The following is a 22,671-nucleotide window of genomic DNA, read 5'->3' on the forward strand; positions in this document are numbered from 1 at the left end:
AAAGAAAAAAAAAGAGCACCTAAACCAAAAATTAACCAACCAAACAACCCCCAACAGCCAAGCATACATCTGTTTTTTAAATTTTGGTCTTTTTGTTGGATTTCCTCTTCCTTTTTTCTCTCCTTTTTTTTTTCCTTCGGGTTATCGCTCAGTTTTGAGCGAAGGTTTACATTTTTTAAAAATTTGCTTTCCAGCCGGCCTTGATCTTCTAGCACGAGTTCAACGACTCAAAAAAAAAAAAAATCTCTGGCTGGTGTTTTTCTTTCCTTTTTTTTTTTTTTTTTCAAATTTTCAAGGGGGAGGAGATTTTCCACAAGAAAAGGTTGTTTTCATGTTTGGGATTCAGGAACGGATCCAACGGAGTGGAAGCAGCATGAAGGAAGAGCAGCTGGGCAGCGGCAGGAACGCGGTGCGGACGTGGATGCAGGGCGCCGGGGTGCTGGATGCCAACACGGCGACGCAGAGGTGAGTACCGCTCGGGGACCGCGGCCGGGGAGGCAAGCCGCGAGCAGCAGAGCCCGGAGGTGGTAGCGGAAGCCGCCGCCCCGGGGCCGGGCCGCGCTCGTGCGTCTGCCGCTCGGCTCTGCTCGTCTCCGGGGCTCCGCGCTCCCCGGCCGCTCTGTCTTGGTTGCCTGCGGCCGCAGAGCCAAAAGCTGCCTGCGAGGAGCCCGCGCTTTACCGGCACTTTTCCCTGCCTGGTCTGTGACTGTTTTCATTTTGTTTTAAGCCTGAAGAGGCGTCTCCCCAGTATGATGTTGGATATCTGTGTTTTTCCGTGATTGCTGTTTCTTTTCAGGCCGCCTGTCTTTTCTTTCTTTCCTTCCTTTTCCTTTCTTTTCCTATTTTTTTCTGTTTTCTTTCTTTCTTTTTCTTTCTTTCTTTTCTTTCTTTCTTCGTTCTTTTCCTTGCCTTTTCTTCTCTATTTCTTTCCTTCCTCCTTCCTCTCCTTCGTTCTTCTTTTCCTTCCTCCTTTCTCCTTTCCTTTTCCCCCTTTAAAAAACTTTCCTTCTCCTTCCTTTCTTTTCTTCCTTCTTCCTTTCTTTTCTTCCTTCCTCCTTTTCCTTCCTTTCTTCCTTCTTTCTTTACTTCCTTTCTTTCCCCCTTTCTTCTCCTTCCCTTCCTTCTTTCCTTCCTCTTCTTTCTTCACTCTTTCTTCCTCTTTCCTCTTTTTCCTTCTCTTACCTCCTTTTTCTCCCCTTTTCTCTTTCCATGTCCCCTTAGAATCATCTCTTATTTCTCGTCTCTGGTTCTCCCTCCCTCTCCCTTTAGCTTTCAGTTTTTCTTGGTCCACCGGAAGAAGAGCAACTCCTAACTTTAATTCTGATGTCTCCTGAAAGTCTTCCCCACCGTCTATGACCATGGCCTCTTCTAGCCCCTCTGCCGCTCTCAGCTCCTGGATGCTAGGCTGTATGGCCTAGAGGCACTGCCTTTGGAGATTGACCTGGGGGAACTTTCCTGGGCACCCTCGGTACCCTTTCTGGGGACTCCTGGTCCCAAGTGAGAAATGGTGTCCCCCCCCTTTTTAGGCCACCAACTGGGCTTGGGGGAATGGGAGATCTGGTGGCTCCATGCTCTCTCCGGCCCAGAGAGGGCGGAAGGGGAAGAATGAAGATGACTAATTACATCACCCTCATCTTCTCCGGGCTGGGGACAAGTGTCCACAACACTGTTCCCATCCCCGATGATAATAAGGATGGGGGTGGTTGGTAGTGAGAGTGAGTTGGGTAACTGGGCTAGAAACGAAAGTGTGTGTGTGTGCGTGTGTGTGCGCGCGCCCTTGCGTTGGGCAGGTCGGGCTGTCAGTGGCCTCCCTGCGCCCCCGGCGCCAGCCCCCGGGAGGGCGCGCTCAGCCGTCAGCCCTTATCCATAGGATTTCTGGAAAGGGTGTGAGGATTTCTGCGGAACAGCGAAACTTTGTCAGGACAGGTCTTTTAAGAAAAATCCCCAATTCCCTTTCCCCCAGCGACCACTCCTGACTGCTCTGAGTTCCACCCGCAGATCCTTTTTATCCACATGCTTTATTTGGGGGCGGGGGGGACAGAGGGCTCCCCGAGGCCGGGCACCCGCGGCTGGCCGGGGGCGGGGGGGGGGGCGCATGAGGTTTCCCGGAGCATGGCTGCTGCAGCGAGGAGCTGAGCATTTTCCCCATCCATTCTCACCTGCCCACGGGAGATTCGAAGGGGTGGCGAGAACCAACTCCCATGCCCACCCTCCGTCTACGTTGTAAACGGCCGGCTTTGTTCCACGATCGCGCGTCACCTCATCCACCGCTACTTTTCTTCCTCCCCACGCACCGCGCTTCAGGTCGGAGTAAACGCGTACAGCGTTTTGTCTCTTGCACAAAACCCAAGCAAAACTTTCACACCTCTTCGTCGGGCTCGGGGGGCGCGCAGGTCCTCGGCGGGGAGGACTGGCCAGGCGAGAGCGCGCATGTCCCGTCGCCGGCTGGGCCCGGGGCGCCTGAGGGGGCGTGTAGGGGGCCCACGGGGCGTTTTGGGGGAGAGGAGGTGGGTGTTGGAGGGTACGCGCGTGTGTAAGGGGTGACAAGGCGTCGCGGTTGTGGTCCCGCCGAGCCGTCTAACTCTGCGTCTTTGGCCGCAGCGGGGTGGGTCTGGCCCGGGCTCACTTTGAGAAGCAGCCGCTTCCAATCTGCGGAAATCCACCTTCTTCCGCTTCGTCCTGGCCCTCTACGACAGACAGGGCCAGCCCGCGGAGATCGAGGGGACAGCCTTGGTGGGGTTCGTGGAGAAGGAAGAAGTAAGTGGGCGCAGCGCCGCTGCCCCTCGCCCCCAGCCGGGGAGCAGGCCCAGGCGCCTCGGGGGGCGCGCTCCCCCGCGAGTGCAAAGCATCCGTAACACTCCCCCGCGCGGGGGTCCCCCAAGCCGCTTCCCGTTCCGGGCGAACCCGGGCTCCTAGCTCCTGAGGTTCTGCTGCAGAAAAGTTCGTGCTGAGTCCCGAAGGATGGAGAGAGGCGAGCCCGGCTTCGCACTCCAGAGTCAAGGGCGCCGGGAGGAACCCGCCCTCGGCCGCGCGCCCACGCGCGGCTCCTGCCTCTGCTGGCGCGGGCTCGAGCCCCCAGGCCCCAGGAACGGGATCGCCCGTGCGCGCCCCACGGACTTTTTTGGAAAGTTGGAGCAGTAAGGGTGGGAGGGCGGCAGAGGGGTCCCAGCTGGCCGCAATTTCTGCTGCTCCGGGCCTGTCCGGCTCCCAGGCCAGGGGTCCCCGCGTGGGGAAAGTTGCCTCGAAGTCGGTCCACTAGCTCACGCCGACCTCCCTCCCGCGTCTCTTGTGTCTGTGCGCCCTGCTGCGACCCAGGACGCCAGCAGCGAAAAGACCGATAACGGGATTCACCACCGGCTCCAGCTCCTCCACAGCAGTGGTGAGGCTCCCGTCGGGGCTGCGCCGGCACCCCGGGGCTCCGGGTGAGGGTGGAGGGCGCGGGGAGCTTCAGGCGGACGAGGACCCGGAGCAAATCTCAGTCGTCCGCCATCCTCGGGATAAACCGGCGTCTCCTAAGTTTCCTCCGAAGAGGTTTCACCTGAGTGGCTCGAGGGCGGCCGCATCAGCGAGCGCGTACCTGGGCCCAGGTGTGGCGCCTTGGCCCCGCTGGGCCGCTTTCTTTCCTCTTCCCCGTGCTAAGGCCGGGTTCCTCCGCTTACCATAGACTTCATGCCCAGGTCCCTTGCGTTCAGGGGGCTAGAGCGATCAGGGCCATGGTGGCTCCCGGAGAGCACGCGGAGGGACTCCAGCCGTGGGAAGGGAGAGAAGCCGGGGGTGAGGGGGGTGGGGGGCGGGGTCCGCCCGATTCCCAGCTGCTGTGCTTGGGGGCGGGGCTGCCTTCCAACGCGCTCGCGCTGGGCCAGAGGCCCTCGTCCGGGAACTGGGGAAGGGGGTCCTGGCTGTGCTTCTCCGGGACAGTCGGCCTTCCATCGGCCTCGGAGCCCCATTCTTTGTGTGTTTGTTTCATGCAGATCCGCTCTCACTTAATTCTCCTTCGTTCCCCGCCCCTCCCCTCCCCCAGGAATGAGGACGCAGCGGGATTTCTACGTTCGCCTCACTGACTCCCTGACAAAACAAGTAAGTTTCTTAAATTCGCGCCGCGGGGATGTTGGGAGAGTCAAGAAGCCGGCTACTCCTTAGCGGGAGGGCTGGGGCTCGAACTCTCAATGCCAGGGCGGCCCGCGCGCTCAGCGCAGCCTTGCAAGCGCCCCGAAGCACGCGGACGCGCCGCGCGGGGGAGGCGGCTCGGCGGCTCCTTCTTTACGAGGGAACTTCAGACCTTGCGATTTGAGACTACGGGGTGCTGCGCGGGCAGAGTAGGGGCTGAACTTCCTTTGACCCGGCCGGGGGGCCCCAGGGGGCGCAAAGGTGCCCAGAGACCCTGGTGCAGACCGGGCTGAACTGTGAAACCCAAACCGTCAGGGCCTCGCCCGGGGGGCAAAGGTAGAGGAAGCGGGTGAGGGGCAAACGCAGCTTCCCCAGGAACGGTGCGGTGGTCTGAGAGCGCGCTTGACCCACTCTACACATTTTTTAAAGAACAGATGGTGGTGGTGGTAGTGCTGGAAGACGGAGCGACAATTGTTAGAAGATATCTTGCAAAAATCCCCCTGCTTTTGCCTCCAAGTTTGGCAAGAAGCCAGGCAGCGTGAGCGAGCTTGTGGTCTTAAAGGTACATAGACGGCATTTTCTTACGCTCCCAGCACGCGGGTGCCGAGCAGTATACATTAAGGTTGAGTAATGGTTTAAAAGACGCAATTATGAGCCGAGTCAGAAAAGAGGTCTGACATTGTTACGAGGCGCAGGAACATTTTTTAATTTTAAGAAAAAGTTTAGGAATTAAATATCTGGTTAGGTAGTTGGAGGATTTAGTAACAAAAAAGAAGACAGTTTTATTGGGTGGGGGACAGAAATCAGAACAAAGAGAAAAGTTACCCATTGTGTACTAACCACCAGTTCAGTGAGAGGGTTAAGACTGGTTTGCTTGGTGGCGGTTCTAAAACATTCCCTTTAAAATAAGGGAGGTAGTTTTCATAGATACTGGCTTGGAAGGTTTCAAATTAGAGTATACATGCATATTTAAAAATTGTTTTTAGTTACCCATGGCTTAAATATGTTGCACAAAATGCACGTTAATAACCTGTTGGGAGTTTTAAAATCTACTCAGCAAGAACCAATTAATAGCAGCTAATTGTAATTATTACCTTCATATTTCATGGTGAACCAAGTGAAAAACATGAGGGTATGACATGTATTTTTTTAAATGATAAATACATATCTCTTGAAATCTATTTCAAGTTGTTAGCCTAAAATATTTGACTTTCTTGAAGATCTGTTTTATTCCTTAGTTGATTGTTCAGAGTAAACGCACATTTATACTTTTACTCTTGGTATTATTATTGTTTTTTATTATTATTACTATACTGGTTTTGATCATCACATAGGATAATTCCCTTTGATTTGGACGCTCTGTATTTTGTTAAATTTTTTTCCTGCCAAGCAAAAAAAATGCAAAAGCCTGATTTCAGTAACTTTTAAAACAAATGATATCAAAACAAAAATGTCTTAAGTGGAGTTTTGTTTTTAAAAAGTTGTCTGATACCCTGGGTATCTTTTCCTGCCACTCCCATCAGAGGAAAGAAAAGATGGGAGGGGGAGAGGGAAAGTATGATTTCTAATACATATTCCTTATGTGCTTATTAGAGTTTATTTTTTAAAGAATAAAAACTCCCCACAAACCAGTATGTAAGACCTGTCTGCTTGTGAAACATTGGCCACTTAAATATTAAATTATCGGCAACTCTCTGAAGTGAACAGTTGTAAGGAGCGCAAAATTAGGACACGTTTGAAGTGATAACTTCTCTCAAAACTTTATTTTAGGCCCCGTAAACAAAAAGCGCCGCAAGAATTGATCTTCCCATTATGAAATGAACTGACTTTACACACTCTTCTAAGGAGGAAGAATAATCTTGATTTGTATAAAGCAATACATCTAATATCATTTTACTAACAAGGTCATAGAGCTTAAGAAAAACTATAGCTTAAGGCATTCTTTGACTGCTTGGTTTCATAAATTCTGTCGTGGTGGGGATGGGACCAGAATAAGATACAGTGTAGTAATAGCAGGTATAAGAGAGTTACTTGCCATACTGTGACATCTCACTGAAAGTTAAAATTATAAATGTAGGCAATTACATATTTTGGTGGGGAGTGACCTGAACAAAAGGCTTAGTAATTATCTGAATTTAGTCTAAAAATATCAAGAAAAAAGATTTTTCCAGGCATACCTGTTTGCTTTCATAATAGTTGTCTAATGCCTTCTCTGTAGCTTTTACTTTGAGAGGCAATCCCTGCCCGTTATCCGGTTGCTTGTTCCTTGATTAAGTGCTGTAAGAGTTTGGGAAGTAGGTTAGCTGCTTGTGTACACAGCTAATACAATAGTCTTCAAAAAGCAGATCAGCGTGAAGAGCGTGACTTTCCTTAGCTGTGACATAATTATTATGTTTTAGTTTTGATGAGTAAAACAGTGGATTCTCATCTAGCTTGAAATTATTCTGTGATAATTAAATGCCAAGTCTGATTTTTAAATTTCTTAAATTTTTGATTTTAGTTAAGTGTGCAGTGACCCCTTCAATCAGAAGTAAGTCTTGACATAAGGTGACTGATTAAATGGTTACTTTTTTTTTTCCCCTGTGAAATTCTTCCAGGTAGATTGACTCAGGATTTTGAATTTAGAGTGCAGAATGGAATAATTTCAGTGATGTGATGAGTTCTAATAACATCATAAATTTCAGTGGGAATATCTAAGCATAGTTCAAGTGTCTTCTCTTAGCTGCTTATTTATCATAACATTTTTCACATCAGAGATGCAGCTTTATGTATGTGATGTCATATCTTTGACTCACAAGTTGGGGTTAAAACTTGAAGGGAATCTTTGGCAAGCAAAATTCAAAACTAACTGTGCACTTTATATTTTCATAGAATGTTTGTGATCTTGGGTGGAGTTAGCAGCATTGAGATCAAACAGAAATGTACTCAATCAACCAGGATGTATTGGTAGGACACAGTATTTCACACCTTTTCAAAGTGTCTCTTTACACTATTTGGGGTAATGACTCTTAATTTTGGACTCTACCAGGAAAGGGAAAGCTTTATTAGAAGTGAATGTGTAAGGATCTGAGCCCTCTTATCCCTATGCTTTTCTTATAAAACACTAAGGATATAATTATATTTAAAATATTTGTCCACCAACTAGAAAATAAGAAGCTTGCTTTTGGGAAGGGTTTTCAAAACCAAGTTTAGCTGGACTAAAAATAGGGGTTTTTTTGTTTTTTGTCATTGCTGTTTTTGGTATTCCATTAGTGAGCATGCCGAAAGGCCTGTAGGATCCCGAAGTTTATGGCTGTTGCATCCGGAAACAGTATCTACTGCAGAAACTCAAATGAACTCAGTGGGAGAGGTCTGAGTTTTAATGTGCCTCAGTTCAGATTTTCCTGTAGTATTTGAGATATAATTACATTCTGTGATTGCTTCAGTGAGTTATCTTTAAATAGTTTTTTTTTTTAAAAAACCTTTAACTTATCTGCCCTCTTACCATCTTGCTTTGAAGAAAGGGACATTTTTACAATTCAACGAGAGTACCAAATTCCATAAAGTTATCAAAAGCAAAACATTCCCTGCCCCCAAACCAAAGCTCTTTTTTGGAAAGGGAAAAATAGTAAGTCACATAATCCTTGTGTGTATGGATCTGAAGGTAGGTGATATTGTGAGGGGACCCCTAAAAAGTCCCAGCACAGTGGGAAGTCTAAGGTACAATAATCAGAACTGCTGTCATAGTTCTCTTTCCAGCTAATCTTTATATATTTGTTTTGATGTTCCTGGTACTTTAAGTTATTGATGCAAGTGCATTTTTTCCTATTGATTGTTTCATCATATCCTGCCACAGCTACATAGATTTGATTAACAGCCCTTTCTGTTCATGGTTCTTCATTGGTAGATAAGCACATTTTTAGTGTATCAATAAGTTCCTAAGGAATTCAACTAGGCCAGCAGAGAGGTTCTTTCATATATTTGGGGAAACAAACAAACAAAAAATGACACGGCAAGTTTATAGTTAGGAGCCATATTTTAGCAGCTGTCTCTCTTTGGTAACATGTCAAAAATGCAGGTGATTTGAATTTCCTTGCACATAGAGGAATGAAGAAGTTTGGAATTTTTATGCATGATCAGGACCTGTGTTTGGGAAAATGTAAACTCATCACAGTGGAAAATGTGTTGTTTGGAGTCTGGGGGTGAAAACAAAGCTGATAGTTTTGGAGAGATTGCTGGAGCCAGATGGCCTAGTACTTTCCCAGTCTGGCGGTCCAACTGCTGCCTCCTGGATAATATACAGCCATTTGTTTGGGGATATTTACACTAGAGCTGTTTCCATGTGAATGTTTGAACAGCATTTAAAACGAACGTATTAGTAGTGATGCATTTATCGAATTTGTATGACTACACGGATAGTCTGTTCTTGTGTCTTATATTGCTGAGAGGAATGAAGGAGTATCTGGATGTTGGTGAATTGTTTATATAGTTGTTGAGCAAGAATGATTTGGTCTTAGTTATTAAAATATGTAAGCATTTGGAAACTAATTGAAGTAATGGCAGCACCTACCTGGAAGCTCAGTTGTGAAAATTAAATGAATTCATACATGGAAAATGCTTGGAACAGTGACTAGCATACATTAAGTGCTTAATAAATTAGCTGCTTTTATTATTTTATTATTATTACTATTATTACCCCATTGAGTTGACAAAGCCAGTTGTATCTACTAATATAGATGTAAATGTAGTTATATGAGTGAAATATCTTTTATTACTGCTAGAAAGAGAAATATTGCATGATATTGTTAGAATGATTCAGTTTTTATCTTGGTGTTTGAATAATATGAGAGATTTTATTTCTTTGAGACACAAAAGATGCATTCTGAAGCTAACTGCTTTTGATACACATTCTCTTTTTATTCAGGGCTGTGATGTAACTGAACAGCACACTGAATATGATGTCATTCTTTTGCAACTTTCCTAATTCAGTTCTGAAAACAGGCCTGCTTAGCTGCTGAGCTTAAATTACATCTTTGTAATTTGTTCACCAGTAGCCAAGCTGCTAATTGAAGCAAAATAATTTTTTATTTTATTTCACTATTAATTTTGGATTGCTGTTTGACACAGTTGTTTATGAAACGTCAAATTTGTAGTGTTTTCTTTGGCACAGGTTAATTTTTAACTAAGGCTCCCTTACCTACTGGAAATTTCTCAAACTGCATTAGCTAACACTTTTATTTTTTTTTTAATGACGAGCAGTGGAACTTGGTGGTTGAAAGTAATGATTAATATTACAGCATGTTGATAATGTAGGTGTTCATATTTTTTTTAGTAGTTTTGATTCTTGGTAATTTGCTGCCAAAGTCGTGTTGACAGTCTGTATTTAGAGGACACTTTACTTCTGGTTGAAGGAGATACTTTGTACATTCATGAATGTATTCTTTAAGGTGACAAATTAGGTTTGGTGTTTTATTTTGTATTTGGAAAAAAGAGTGATGTATTTTCAAGGTTACTGTTTTGATTTAAATGGAAAATTAGGAGTTTTTGTTAGTTATAGGTAACCTATCTACCTGTTCCTTCCTCCCTTCCTTCCTTCCGTCCTTCTTCCCTCCCTCCCTCCCTTTCTTCCTTCCTTTCTTTCCTTTCATTCTCTCTTTCTGTCTTTCTAAATTAATGAGGACAAGTCTCCGATTGTTGGTTTGTAAACCAAGAAAGACTCCTAATGAAAACATTTTGTTCCTAAAAACCTTTCAGATTTTAATGAACCAAAGTCAAAAGTATTCTCTTTGCCCACTTTATTTTTGCATGGAACACGAAGAGTTAAAATTATTTGAAAAGTAAACAAAGAAAACTGTGCTCAATTCTCTGTATTTCTTTTGGCATGCCATTGAAGTGTGATCCCTGTGTAAGCTCACCCTGTATTTTTTGTTTTACTGTGTGGTCTTTATCCATAGTAAGTTTCAATTAACTTTTAAGACCCAGTGATATTTTAGAAAGGTGGAGATGAACCACAATTCACAAGATGCCTTCTAAAACAGTGGTAACAGAGGCAGATTTTTTCTTTTGATTGATTTCTTTTCAAAGATGGTATAGGTTAATGTGTAATTGGGCATTTGAAACTGATGGCATTTCATCCTCTCACAGCAAACCTTCTGGCACTATTATTGTGTAAGAATGTGAAAGTTTAACAATTCCTATTTTTTCCTTCATTTTTGTTAATTATAAAAAATTATTCTTGAAAAAACCCTCAATCAGAAAGTCAACAGAGTATTAAAAATAATTGTGATATTTTCATTATGCTCATTAGAGGAGAACATTAAGGGAGGCTGGTATATCAGAAGAATAAATCTGCTCCAAATATGTCAAGTTTTGACAACTTGTTTATCAGTTTCACTAGGTTTTTAAAGTTGACATGAAGTTCGTGCTGTTTATTCTTTTACTCTTTTCCTGTACAAGCATTCCTGCCACCTTAAGGGATTTATTTGCATTGGCAGGATTAATGTAAACATCGTTTTCTATTTGATATTGTATTTTGTTGTTGTTGTTGTCTCTTAGGTTAAAACCTCAACTTGCTTCACCATCAATTCATTTATTTAAATAATATATTTGATATGCTTTCTCTCCCCCTCCCGCCCATCTCTGTAACAGGCCTCCCATCCTTACTCCTGATGAACACACTGATTTCTTCAAACCACTGTTGTTTTTGTCGCTCTCACAGCAGACCTACCTTCCTCCCAGTGAGCAGACGCGTGGCTTACTATGCAGGACGAAGATAAGCCTTCTTCTTGGTGTTCCACTGTCTGGGTCCTGAACCAGCTGTCTGTTAAAGTGGTTTCACTTAAAGTAGTCAATGCTGTTTATATGCTTCTGTGATCTCCCAACTGACCCCGCCTCAACGAGCTTCACTCACACCCCACAGAGGCACATATTAAATTGGGAAAACAAGCAGAAACTTCTCCCTAAGCTGGTGTTAGAGGACCCCTTTCCTTTTAGGCTCGAAGTCTGCGTTCGCTGAACTGTGAACCAGTCTTGACGTGTATACTAAATGTACATGGTAGAGATTTGATGTGTGTGAAAGCTGGAGGGAGAACTTGTTGACATTTTTTTAAATTTTATTTTATTTATTTATTTATTTATTTATTTATTTATTTATTTATTTATTTATTTTTTGGCTGTGTTGGGTCTCCGTTTCTGTGCGAGGGCTTTCTCCAGTTGCGGCGAGCAGGGGCCCTCTTCATCGCGGTGCACGGGCCTCTCACTATCGCGGCCTTTCTTGTTGCGGAGCACAGGCTCCAGACGCGCAGGCTCAGTAGTTGTGGCTCACGGGCCTAGTTGCTCCTCGGCATGTGGGATCTTCCCGGACCAGGGCTCGAACCCGTGTCCCCTGCATTGGCAGGCAGATTCTCAACCACTGCGCCACCAGGGAAGCCCTTGTTGACATTTTTTAAAAGTCTGTTTTATCGTTGACACTCTACGTCGGAGACATTCATCAAAATAGATTTATCCTGTTTTCCTATGTTGGATCTCATCAGAATGTCGATTTCTTGGACCATACTTTTATATGACAGTGTGGTATGTGTGTGTGGGGGGCGGGGGTGTGTGTGTGGGTGTGTGTGTTTTAACAAGCGTTTTCAGTAACAAAAACTCCTTAGGCGAGGTTGGAGGTGGAGCTGCCTTTGACAGAGTTTCACTGTATAGCTAACTCTATTACACTGAGGTTCTAGATTATTACTCTATTTTCCAGGATTTTAGTTCTACTCCTTAGGAGAGAGAAAAGACTGTTTCACTTGTTTTCATTTCAGAAGTCACAGAAGCAGCAAGCACTTCTTTGTCTGTGTTTATGTGCTGAAAAGTATTGTTCTGCTGAGGCCCCAAGGAAAGGGACGGAAGAAACTTCATGCTTCCTTCCGTCCCCAGAGTTTAACTATTTCTGAGCAAATCCAAACTCATGCTTTCATTTTTCTATGCTTGATGTAGAGAAAGATTCTCCATTTTGACTCCGCTGCCAGAAGCGAAGTGGCAGGTTGACGTTTGGTAGAGATGTATTACGGAGGCCCTGGGCCTTCAACGAATGATGTTCAGTCACCAAAGACAGAAACATGGAATACCTGGGAGACCACGGATCATCTACTGTCTGGGGGGGTCGTCAACATATTTTCACTGCAGCGTATCTTTAACTGAGTATCATCACAGGCCCACTGATTTCAGTGGAACCAGCAGCCTCAGTAAAAAATAATATTGGTATTATCTAGAAAGACTCAAAATGAGGTCTGATGTAATTGATACTCCTTTCTCCTCCCAAAACCAATTTTTTTTTAAACAGGAAGGAAAACCCCATTAATACCCGTGAATCTTATTTACCAAGTTACTTGTATTAGTTTAGCACGACAGAAAACTAAAGTTGAACCAGAGGTTTTCAGGGGTATTAAGAGAACATAGAAAACATGTAGTGATAATAGGATTTCGCAGAAATGCATGATAGAATTTTTTAGCACCATGTATGAGATCTAATCAGTTATTTACAGTGTTTCTTTGATTTTTTAAAGCAGTGATTGCAGTAAATAAAGCAGGCAGATGTAAGTTTTGGTTTTTAAAACATTTTCAATTTACTTAATGCATTTTCTTGAGTAAAGCAACTTCTTGGGTATTAAAAGGTCTTTTACGATTGCAGGAATGCATCATCAGTGCATGCTAAAACTAATGGGTGAAAATTTAAGTCATAACATGATGTTAACATAATCTAGATGATTTCCCCAGAAGATAGTTATGAATTACTTAAAGTGAAGTAGTAACTTTACAGTACACAAATCTGGCTGTGCTCTCTGATGGGTGGCAGGCACCCCCTTAACCAAATGGTCAGAGTTTACTGGCATTAGTGGAACGAGTTGACAGTGTGACGTGATACAGGGAGAAGAACTCAGCAGCATGTCTGTGGTATTCCGGCCCTGAATTACAGAACTTTAGTCTAAGCCTGAGGAAACATTAGACAAACCCAAATTGAGGATGTTCTACAAAATGGCCTGTGTTCTTCAAAAATGTCAGTGTCATGAAATACAAAGACTCAGGAATATTCCTTTTTAAAGGAGATATGACAACTGAATGCTGTGATTGGTATTGGTTTTGTTGTTTGCTATAAAGGACATTATTGGGTATTTGGTGAATCTCAGGTGTTGATTAGATTATTGTATCAATGTTAATTTTCTGATTCAGATAAGTGTGCTATGGTTATGTAAGAGAATTCCCTGTTTTAAGGAAATACATTCTGAAGTATTTAGGGCATGTCTGCAGTTAACTAATAAATGGTTCAGGAAAAGAAAATAGAGAAAGAAAGAAGAATAAAGCCAATTTACTAAAATGTAAACACTTGAGGCATCTGGGTAAAGAGTATCTTGGGGGCTTCCCTGGTGGCGCAGTGGTTGAGAATCTGCCTGCTAATGCAGGGGACACGGGCTCGAGCCCTGATCTGGGAAGATCCCACATGCTGCAGAGCAACTAGGCCCGTGAGCCACAACTACTGAGCCTGCGCGTCTGGAGCCCGTGCTCCGCAACAAGAGAGGCCATGATAGTGAGAGGCCCGCACACTGCAATGAAGAGTGGCCCCCGCTTGCCACAACTAGAGAAAGCCCTCGCACAGAAACAAAGACCCAACATAGCCAAAAACTAATTAATTAATTAATTAATTATTTTTTTTAAAAAAGTAACAAATATTCAAGTACAATTGGTGTCTTTAAAAAAAAAGAGTATCTTGGAATTCTTTATATATCCTTACAACTTTTCTATACATCTAAAATTATGGCAAAATAAAACATTAAAAAATATAGGGTTATAACAGGCTAACCATAAAAAATGCTTTTGATGGGCCAATGGTAGAGAAATGTTTTCTCCTTATACAGGTACTTTTTGTCCTTTTTTAATTTGTTGCAATTTTTGTTTTGTAATGGAGTTAGGTAACAAAGCCAGAGCCTGCTCTGAGGGTCTGCACACATAGTGTCATAAGCTGTCCTCCATCATTTACAGTTCTAAAAGTCTCAGGTTCATAAACAAGCACATTCCAGATAATTATAAGTTAGTTACTGCAGTTTTTGTGTGTCCTAAAAAAAGGATGGTCTCTGGTTAATTTAAGTAGTTTCGTCACCAAGAAATTGGGAGTTATCTGAATGTGTGAAAGTAATTTTATTAACAATTTGAAGCTGTGTTATATTAGTATTACGCAGTACTACATTGTTAAGTTAGTTAAAATGTATCCCCATGCAGAGCACTGCTCTACCCATAGCTGTGAGCTTTTCTTTGGCCCAGGTATTAACATGTAGATCTTCCAGTAAGCAGAGGTCTCAAGGAAACTTCCGGTGACCTTAAGTAACATGTTTGTACACATATTACTAAAAACAGACAAAAAACATCTTGGCTGGGGAGGCGGTTTGGGACTCCAAATATTAAGAGTCAGATATAATTCTTCTTAGTTGAGGGAGATAACTATGGCTTAACTCCCCGCCCAACCCTGCCCTTCCCCCAGCATATGCGGGCGAGTATTACTGTTTGGGTGGTTATACACCCCAGAGAGCACATGTTTTCAACCTGTAGGCAGGAAGGATTTCCCGACTGATGAATCATCTCAAGACAGTGAGTGGACTCGTTAACCACACCCTCACTTGTTCTCTACTACTTACCTCTAGAATATTACATGTTGGAGTTGGAAGTAGTAAAATGAGGCGACAAATACGAATCATTTAAAAATAAAATCCATGTGCTTTTCTATATTTTAAATCACTAGTATCTCAGTCTGCTAAGCCTTCTGGGTTTTTCCTTCCCCATTGGTTAGATTTATTTTTATTCTGAATTGAAGAGAGAATTGCGGTTGTCTTGACGGCAGAAGCCCATCTCATACAAGGATCCAAAGATGTGCGTTATAATAAGGTGGTTGATGGGACAAAGAGGAACATATCCCCTTCCACTCAATTTGGGTTGATCCTTAACAACTGTCTTAAAACAATCAGCCCAGTGAGGCCTTTGGCTCTGAAAGCCAGTTGGCCTTGCAGCAGTGGTGAATGGCCAAGAACTCGATTGTGGTAGTTTGTCCTCTGCTACTTGGTTACATTCTTAGCTCAAATCGTGCCTTTGTTTACAGGCCATAGTATATTGAAGGCCAAGACAAGAACCCAGAAATGTGCCAAGTCTTGCTCACACACGAAATCATGTGCAGGTAAGAAATACCTTGTTCTTTCCCTTTAATTAGCAAAGAGAGAAGAAGAATTTGTATCTCAAATCTAGGTGAATTCAGGTCTATTTTTGGGTATATGTTTATCTTCTGTTAGACAGTCTAAAAACTGTTAGATGTGAGTATTTGGTAGTCAAGTGTCAGGCATCACAGTGGTTCTCAATCATTTATTAGACTTCATCCTAAAAGACGTGTTTCCATTTTGATATCACATTGTTAACGGGTGCGAAGCAGTGCTGTCCCCTTTTTCCTTTCAATCGAGTAAAATACAATATAACCCTTTTAGTGTTAGTATATGTGCTCAACTGCATTGCTGGTAAAATAAGGGTTCTATTGATGTCAGCAGAAACCTCTGTTTGGATAAGACGTGAAAGTTACAGTTCCCCTTTTTAATTCTTCCACTTAAAAACGTGACCATCCGTACATAGGCATCATTCCTCCCCACACCAACTCTGCATCTGATCTCTTAATCTTAGTTACCTTTTACATAACTATTGACAATGTAGCTAACATTTCTTAAATGTAGCAAGCTTTTGGAAGGATGGCAAAGATGAGTCACTGAAAGGTATAAACATTCATGTTGTCCACAAATGAGTATCTTTATTTTTGTCTGAACTGTCCCTAACTAAGGCCCTGATGCTACTCCTAACTCAGGCCCTGACACTGTCTCTAACTAAGCCTGGAAGCTATCCCTAATCTAGGCCCTGCTGCCGGCAATAACTAAATTCCTGACACTATCCTGAGCTAATATCCTGACCCATCTCTAACCAAGATCCTGATATTGTCCCTAAGTAAGCCCTGACGCTGTCCCTAACAGGCCCTGAAGCTATCCCTAACTGAGGCCCTGACGCTGTGCCTAACTCAGGCCCTGATAATGTCTTTAACTAAAGACCCTGATGCTGATCCTATGAAAGCCCTGATGCTACTCCTAACTCAGGCCCTGACACTGTCCCTAACGAAGGCCCTGAAGCTGTCACTAACAAAAGACCTGCTGCCATCATAACTAAAGTCCTGACACTATCCTGGGCGTATGTCCTGACCCATCTCTTACCAAGGTCCTGACACTGTCCCTAAGTAAGCCCTCACGCTGTCCCTAGGTACAGCCCTGAGGAGGTTCCTAATAGAGGTCCTGACTCTGTACCTAACACAGGCCCTGAAGCTGTCCCTAACTGAGGCCCTGAAGCTGTCCCTAACTGAGGCCCTGATAATGTCTTTAACTAAGACCCTGATGCTGATCCTATGACATGCCCTGACACTGTCCCTAACGAAGGCCTTGATGCTAGTTTTAACTCAGGCCCTGACACTCGGCTTCACTCAGGTTCTGACATGGTCCCTAACCCAGGCTCTGACGAAGTCCCTAAATCAGGCCCTGTTGCTCTCCCTAAGTCAGGCTCTGACACTGTCCCTACATCAGCCCTGTCGCTGGTCCTAATTAAGGCCCTGATGCTCTCAATAACTAAGGTCTTGACACTATCCCTAGCTCATTTCCTGACACTATCCCTAGCCCTTAACCTGATGCTGTCCCTAGCTAATGTCCTGCTTCTTATCCTAACTAAAGCCCTGATGCCGTCCCTAAATATGGCCCTTATGCTAGTCCTAACTCAGGCCCTGACACTGTCCCTAACTAAAGCCTTGATGCTAGTCCTAACTCAGGCCCTGACACTAGTCCTAACTCATGCCCTGACGCTGTCCCTATAAGGTCCTGAGACTGTCCCTAACATAGGCCCTGCTGTTGTCACAAAGTCCCGACACTATCGTTAGCTAATGTCCTGATGCATCTTTTACCAAGGTCCTGACACTGTCCCTAATAAAGTCCTGATGCCGTCCCAAAGTGAGGCCCTGATGCTGTACCTAACACAGGCCCTGAAGCTGTCCCTAACTGAGGCCCTGACGCCCTGCCTAACTCAGGCCCTGATAATGTCTTTAACTAAGACCCTGATGCTGATCCTAGCTAAGGCCCTGACGCTAGGCCTCACTGAGGCCCTGACATTGTCCCTAACTCAGGTCCTGACTCTGTCTCTAACTAAGGCCCTGAGGCTGTCCCTAACTCAGGCTCTGACTCTGTCCCTACCTCAAGCCCTGATGCTGGTCCTAACTCAGGCCCTGATGCTCTCGATAACTAACATCTTGACACTATTCCTAGCTCACTTCCTGACACTATCCCTAGCTCTTTCCCACACTCTGTCCCTAGCTAATGTCATGACTCTGATCCTAACAAAAGCCCTGATGCTTTCCCTAACAAAGGCCCTGAAGCTACTCCTAACTCAGGCCCTGCCTGTCCCTACCTAAGGCCTTAATGCTAGTCCTAACGCAAACCCTGATGCTAGGCCTAACTCAGGCTCTGATACTGGTCCTAACTAAGGCCCTGAAGCTGTCCCTAACATTGGCCCTGATGCTGTCAATAACTAAAGTCCTGACACTATCCTTACCTAATATCCTGATGCATCTCTTACCAAGGTCCTGACACTGTCCCTATGTAAGCCCTGACACTGTCCCTAACTGAGGCTTTGAAGCTGTCCATGACTCAGGCCCTGACAGTCCCTAATTCAGGCCCTGACCCTGTCCCTAACTCAGGCCCTGACAATGTCTTTAATTAAGACCCTGCTGCTGTCCCTAACTAAGGCCCTGACGCTAGTCCTAACTAGGCCCTGACATTGTCCCTAAGTAAGGCCCCAACGCTGTGCTTTAAGCCCTGTTGATGTTCTGAACTAAGGTCCTGACACTGTCCCTAAGTAAGGCCCTGAAGCTGGTCCTAACATAGGCCCTGGTGCCTTCAATAACTAAGGTCCTGACACTATCCTTAGCTAATGTCCTGACACATCTCTTACCAATGTCCTGTCAATGTCCCTACGTAAGCCCTCACACTGTGCCTAACTCAGACCCTGACAATGTCTTTAACTAAGACCCTGACACTGGTCCTAACTAAGGCCCTGAAGCTGTTTCTGACATAGGCCCTGGTACCATCAGTAACTAAGGTCCTGACACTATCCTTAGCTAATGTCGGGACGCATCTCTTACCAAGGTCCTGTCACTGTTCCTAAGTAAACCCTCACACTGTGCCTAACTCAGGACCTGACAATGTCTTTAACTAAGACCCTGATGCTGTCCCTAACAGAGGCCATGATGCTGTCCCTAACTCAGGCCATGATGCTGTCCCTAACTCAGGCCCTGATGTTGTCCCTGACTCAAGCCCTGATGTTGTCCCTAACTCAAGCCCTGACACTGGTCCTAACTAAGGCCCTGAAGCTGTCCCTCACATAGGCCCTGATGCCGTCAATAACTAAAGTCCTGACACTACCCTTAGGTAATGTCATGAGGCAACTCTCACCAAAGTCCGAACACTGTCCCTAAGTAAGCCCTGAGGCCATCACTAACTCAGGCCCTGAGGCTGTCCCTAACTCAAGCACTGACCCTGTCCCTAATGGAGGCCCTGACACTTTGCCTAACTCAGGTCCTGGCAATGTCTTTAACTAAGACCCTGATGCTGATCCTAACTACGGTCCTGATGCTGGTCCTACGTCATGCCCTGACACTCTCCCTAACTAAGGCTCTGACGCTGTCCATAATATCTTGGTCTGTCCCTCCCTAATTACCTGAGGCTTTCCATAACTAAAGACCTGACACTGTTTCTAACAAACTGCCTGACTCTGTACCTAACTGATACTGAATAAGCAGCCTCTCTGCACCGGTTTTGAACCGAATCTCAAGAACAGTGTTTTGGAAGAAATAGAAAAGATTAGTTTTATCACTCTGCCAGCCAATGGAGGACACAGCAGGCTTGTGCCCTCAACAACTGTGAGTCCCAGTGCAGGAGGATTTGGTGAGGTGTTTTATAGCAATGGTTCAAGGGTGTGGTTGCTGATAAGGATCAGGGTGTATACAGGGCCTGCACTCCTTTAATCTGGCCTCAGATAGTCTCTTGATGAGCTTCTCTGGAATGAAGAATGCTAACATCTTCCATTTGTTGGGGGTTTTAGTTCCTTAAGGAGCTCAAAAATATTGTTATGTGTATCCCTTGAGGCAGAACCAGGACCCTGCCTCAAGGCTGCACTATTGTTTCTTGACTGTTCCTCCCTGTCTCTGCATCCCCTCCCTTCCCTGATTAGCAACTGTTCGAATCTGCCCTTTGGAACTCAGGGAAGGTCCTGGAGTGTCTAGTCTATTCCCTACAAACAACTTCGGAGGCACGCAGAAAGGCTTCTGTGCCCAGGAGACCCACAAGGTCCCGCTCAGTTTAACTCCTCCTCTTCTAGACACTCCTCAATCTTTAGGACAACAGATTTTTGACAAGAAAAGGAATAATCATTTCAGATTGAGACATTAATCATAAACTTGGCACAGGAACTCGGTTTTAAGGGGACTCAGTTTTAATCCCCACTTCAGTTTTATCTTTCCCCACATCTTTCAGGCAACGGGGCAACGACTGCTCTGGCTACTTCCTGCTGAAATTGGGGGCAGGGGGTCGTCCTGCCTAAATCTGGGGGAATGGATACCAAATTACAAATATTTGAGTTCCAAGTCCTGGATCTGAGACTCGTATGATTAAGATCTCAATCCCTTGGTCTGCCATTTTGGTGCAACCAACCCAGTTAAAATAGGAGGGGTAACAACTGAAACTTTAATAGTAAAAGTAGATCTCATTTCCTTAGGAATTCAGGAGAATAAGTCTGAAACCCAGTCTGGAACTGGCACTTCGGAGAGACTTTGTAGCCAGTTGTCTAATTTTACCTAAGTAGGTTTTAACTTCTGATGTAGTATTAACATATCCATAACGGGAGCTATTGACCACTACACATATGTCTCATCTTTCTATTAGTATCTGATCTAACGTCATTGTTTAAAATTTAATAGTTAAGAGAGGAGTCCTTGAAAACGTACAGTTGCAGCTACCAGCAGACATTGTTTTGAGAATGGCTAGTGGCATCCCGAGTCTGACATAGCTCAGAAATTCAAGTTCAGCAATACAGGAATGTGGGGACTTCCCTGGCAGTCCAGTGGTTAAGACTTTGTCTTCCAATGCAGAGGATGCCAGTTTGATCCCTGGGCAGGGAGCTAAGATCCCACATGCCTCGTGGCCTAAAAACCAAAACATGAAACAGAAACAATATCGTAACAAATTCAATAAAGACTTAAAAAATGGTCCACATCAAAAAAAAACATCTTAAAAAACAAAAAAACAACACAGGAATGCATCTAAAATCACACCTACAATGGTCACTTAGCTTTACCTTGGATGTCTGAAGCATAGTTACTCCTTTTTGACTGTCAAATGCATTCCCCTCCTCGATGCCAAAGCAGATGTACAATGCATGTCCGAAAGGCTACAAAACAGGCCACTTTGGTCAGTAAAATTTAAGTTAAACCATGTATAAGCCAGAGTGACTTCCTCACACCTCAATACGTGAAGTTTTTTTCCCTTTTGAATACAAGTCTTTCAATAGAGAGCATTCATGATCAAAATATCAATCCCTCAATGCCAGAGTGATTCAGCTGTTTGGCACAGGTGTAGATCATGTCCTTCAGTGCTAGGCCTCCTTTATATTTGCCTAGTTAATCCACATTGGGGGAATACTGATCAGGTATCATGAACATGCTCAGAGGTAATGTTAATGAGAAAACGCTTTATATAGGCCATACATGTTATTATTCATACCCAATTGTCACACAAGCATTGTACATGTGCTTTTAGCAGTAGACCTAAAGCAAACAGTGATACATCATGAGTAATTACATTCTGATAACTTCACTAGGTAATTTTCCTTTTCTCCTAAACATCAGGGCAAAAGTGAAGCCAACACAGTAACTTTCATAAATACAGACTTCAATACAGAGGTGTCATTTACCCAACTGCTCAAAGTCCTAAGTAGCTTGAGGGGAAGGACTTCCCTGTGACTGGAAAACACAGGTCAAAGCCAGCAACAAAAAAACAAAAACACTGTAACTATATTCACCAGTTCACCCAGTAACCAATCCTTTTGTTAACTTTTTATGAAGCCATCAGATTCTCCATTAAGATTTTTCATTTCTTACCCAGTTTGGCATTATGATACGAAATTTATCAGAGACCTGTGTTTGCCAAAAGGTCCTTCACATAAATCTTCTTGAAGATGGAGCACTTTTGCAAAGTGTTAGAGCACAACAATAACTATCTATAAATCGCATAAAGACTTAAAAGGTCACTGTTAAACATTTGATCACAATGTAAATGACAAAAGAAACAATTATTGCTGTTACATGAAACATTTAAAAATAACTAGAATTATGACTGATAACATTTTACCAGGACATACTAGATTTTTAGGAATTCCATGTAATTTAACATACTAATCAAACATTTCTCTCTGAGATGGCTCAGGGGCCTTCTAAAGCATCTCAAAGTTAGCTGGAGATCAAAAGAACTGTTAGAATTGACCAAACAACACTTATTCACTTAACCAAAGTAAGGAGATTTCAAACAAAAATACAGATCACAGACACAGGCAAAGGAACTCACAAGCTGTTATCAAAAGCAGCTTCCAAGAAGACTTTGGAGGGAGAAACCAAATCCAGTCTTGCCCTAACCCACTTCCAACAAAATCCATTTACCCAACTAAATTTAATCCAATCTTAGAAAATCCTGATCATGCACAACTTGTTTCCTCAGTGTTCCCTTTTCACAAATTTTCATCACCTTCTGTATCCATCTTATTTTGCCCCTTATTTTCTTCCACATTCAGAAACAACCAGCTCTAGTACAAAGTGACTTTCTTTTCTCTTTGTACTATCAGCCTGTTACCTAGCTGCTCACTTCATTACGTAGCTTCATAAACGCTTGAACATATGGAACTTCTTTTGTCTTTCTCTTCCTGTGACAAAATAACTCTACCTGAAGGATAGTATAGTCATTTAGGCTACCATTCAAAGACCATCTTTCCTCATTTTCAAGAATGTATCCATACGTTGGCCAGACAAAATTACAATAGAATTTCATTCTTTTCTTAGTCTTAGGTTTACAACTACAGGTTGACCAGTCTGCCAGGATTTTGCCCATTGGCTATCAGATGGAATTGAAGAAGAAGCACTTCCTATGTTTGAACCATAGAACACTCATACACGGACTAAGAACAAAACAAAATCCTCACCACTAATGGAAGCCTCAAACCAAAGGAACCAAAAATCAAACAGAAACCAAAAACCAAACAGCACAAGACTCAAATCAGCTTCCAAGTCTCAACTTAGCCTGTGACCTCTGTCCAAGTGGTGCACCTTCCAAATGAGATTTCCTGGAATGAAAAGTCATCCAAATGGGAACCAAAGTTCCCCCAAATGTACAGGGCTAAAAGGACCTCAGAGTGCATGCCAGGGGAGTTACCACATGCTGGCTGAGGTAT

At 43.9% G+C, this 22,671-nt stretch overlaps 1 long non-coding RNA gene and 1 pseudogene across 1 annotated transcript in view; one reads left to right on the forward strand and one right to left on the reverse strand.

Moving 5' to 3' along the window:
* Positions 1-331: 331 nt before the first annotated feature.
* On the forward strand, positions 332-22,329 carry LOC137754753 (transcription factor COE1-like; annotated as a pseudogene).
* Positions 15,454-22,671, reverse strand: part of LOC137754754 (uncharacterized) — a 36,002-nt gene continuing 28,784 nt past the window's right edge. Inside the window, exon 4 of the long non-coding RNA XR_011071920.1 lies at positions 15,454-20,377. This is a non-coding gene — a long non-coding RNA (uncharacterized lncRNA). The remainder of the gene's footprint in view (positions 20,378-22,671) is intronic.

Source organism: Eschrichtius robustus, chromosome 20, assembly GCF_028021215.1.
Source record: "Eschrichtius robustus isolate mEscRob2 chromosome 20, mEscRob2.pri, whole genome shotgun sequence".
In the NCBI taxonomy this organism is placed as follows: Eukaryota; Metazoa; Chordata; class Mammalia; order Artiodactyla; family Eschrichtiidae; genus Eschrichtius; species Eschrichtius robustus.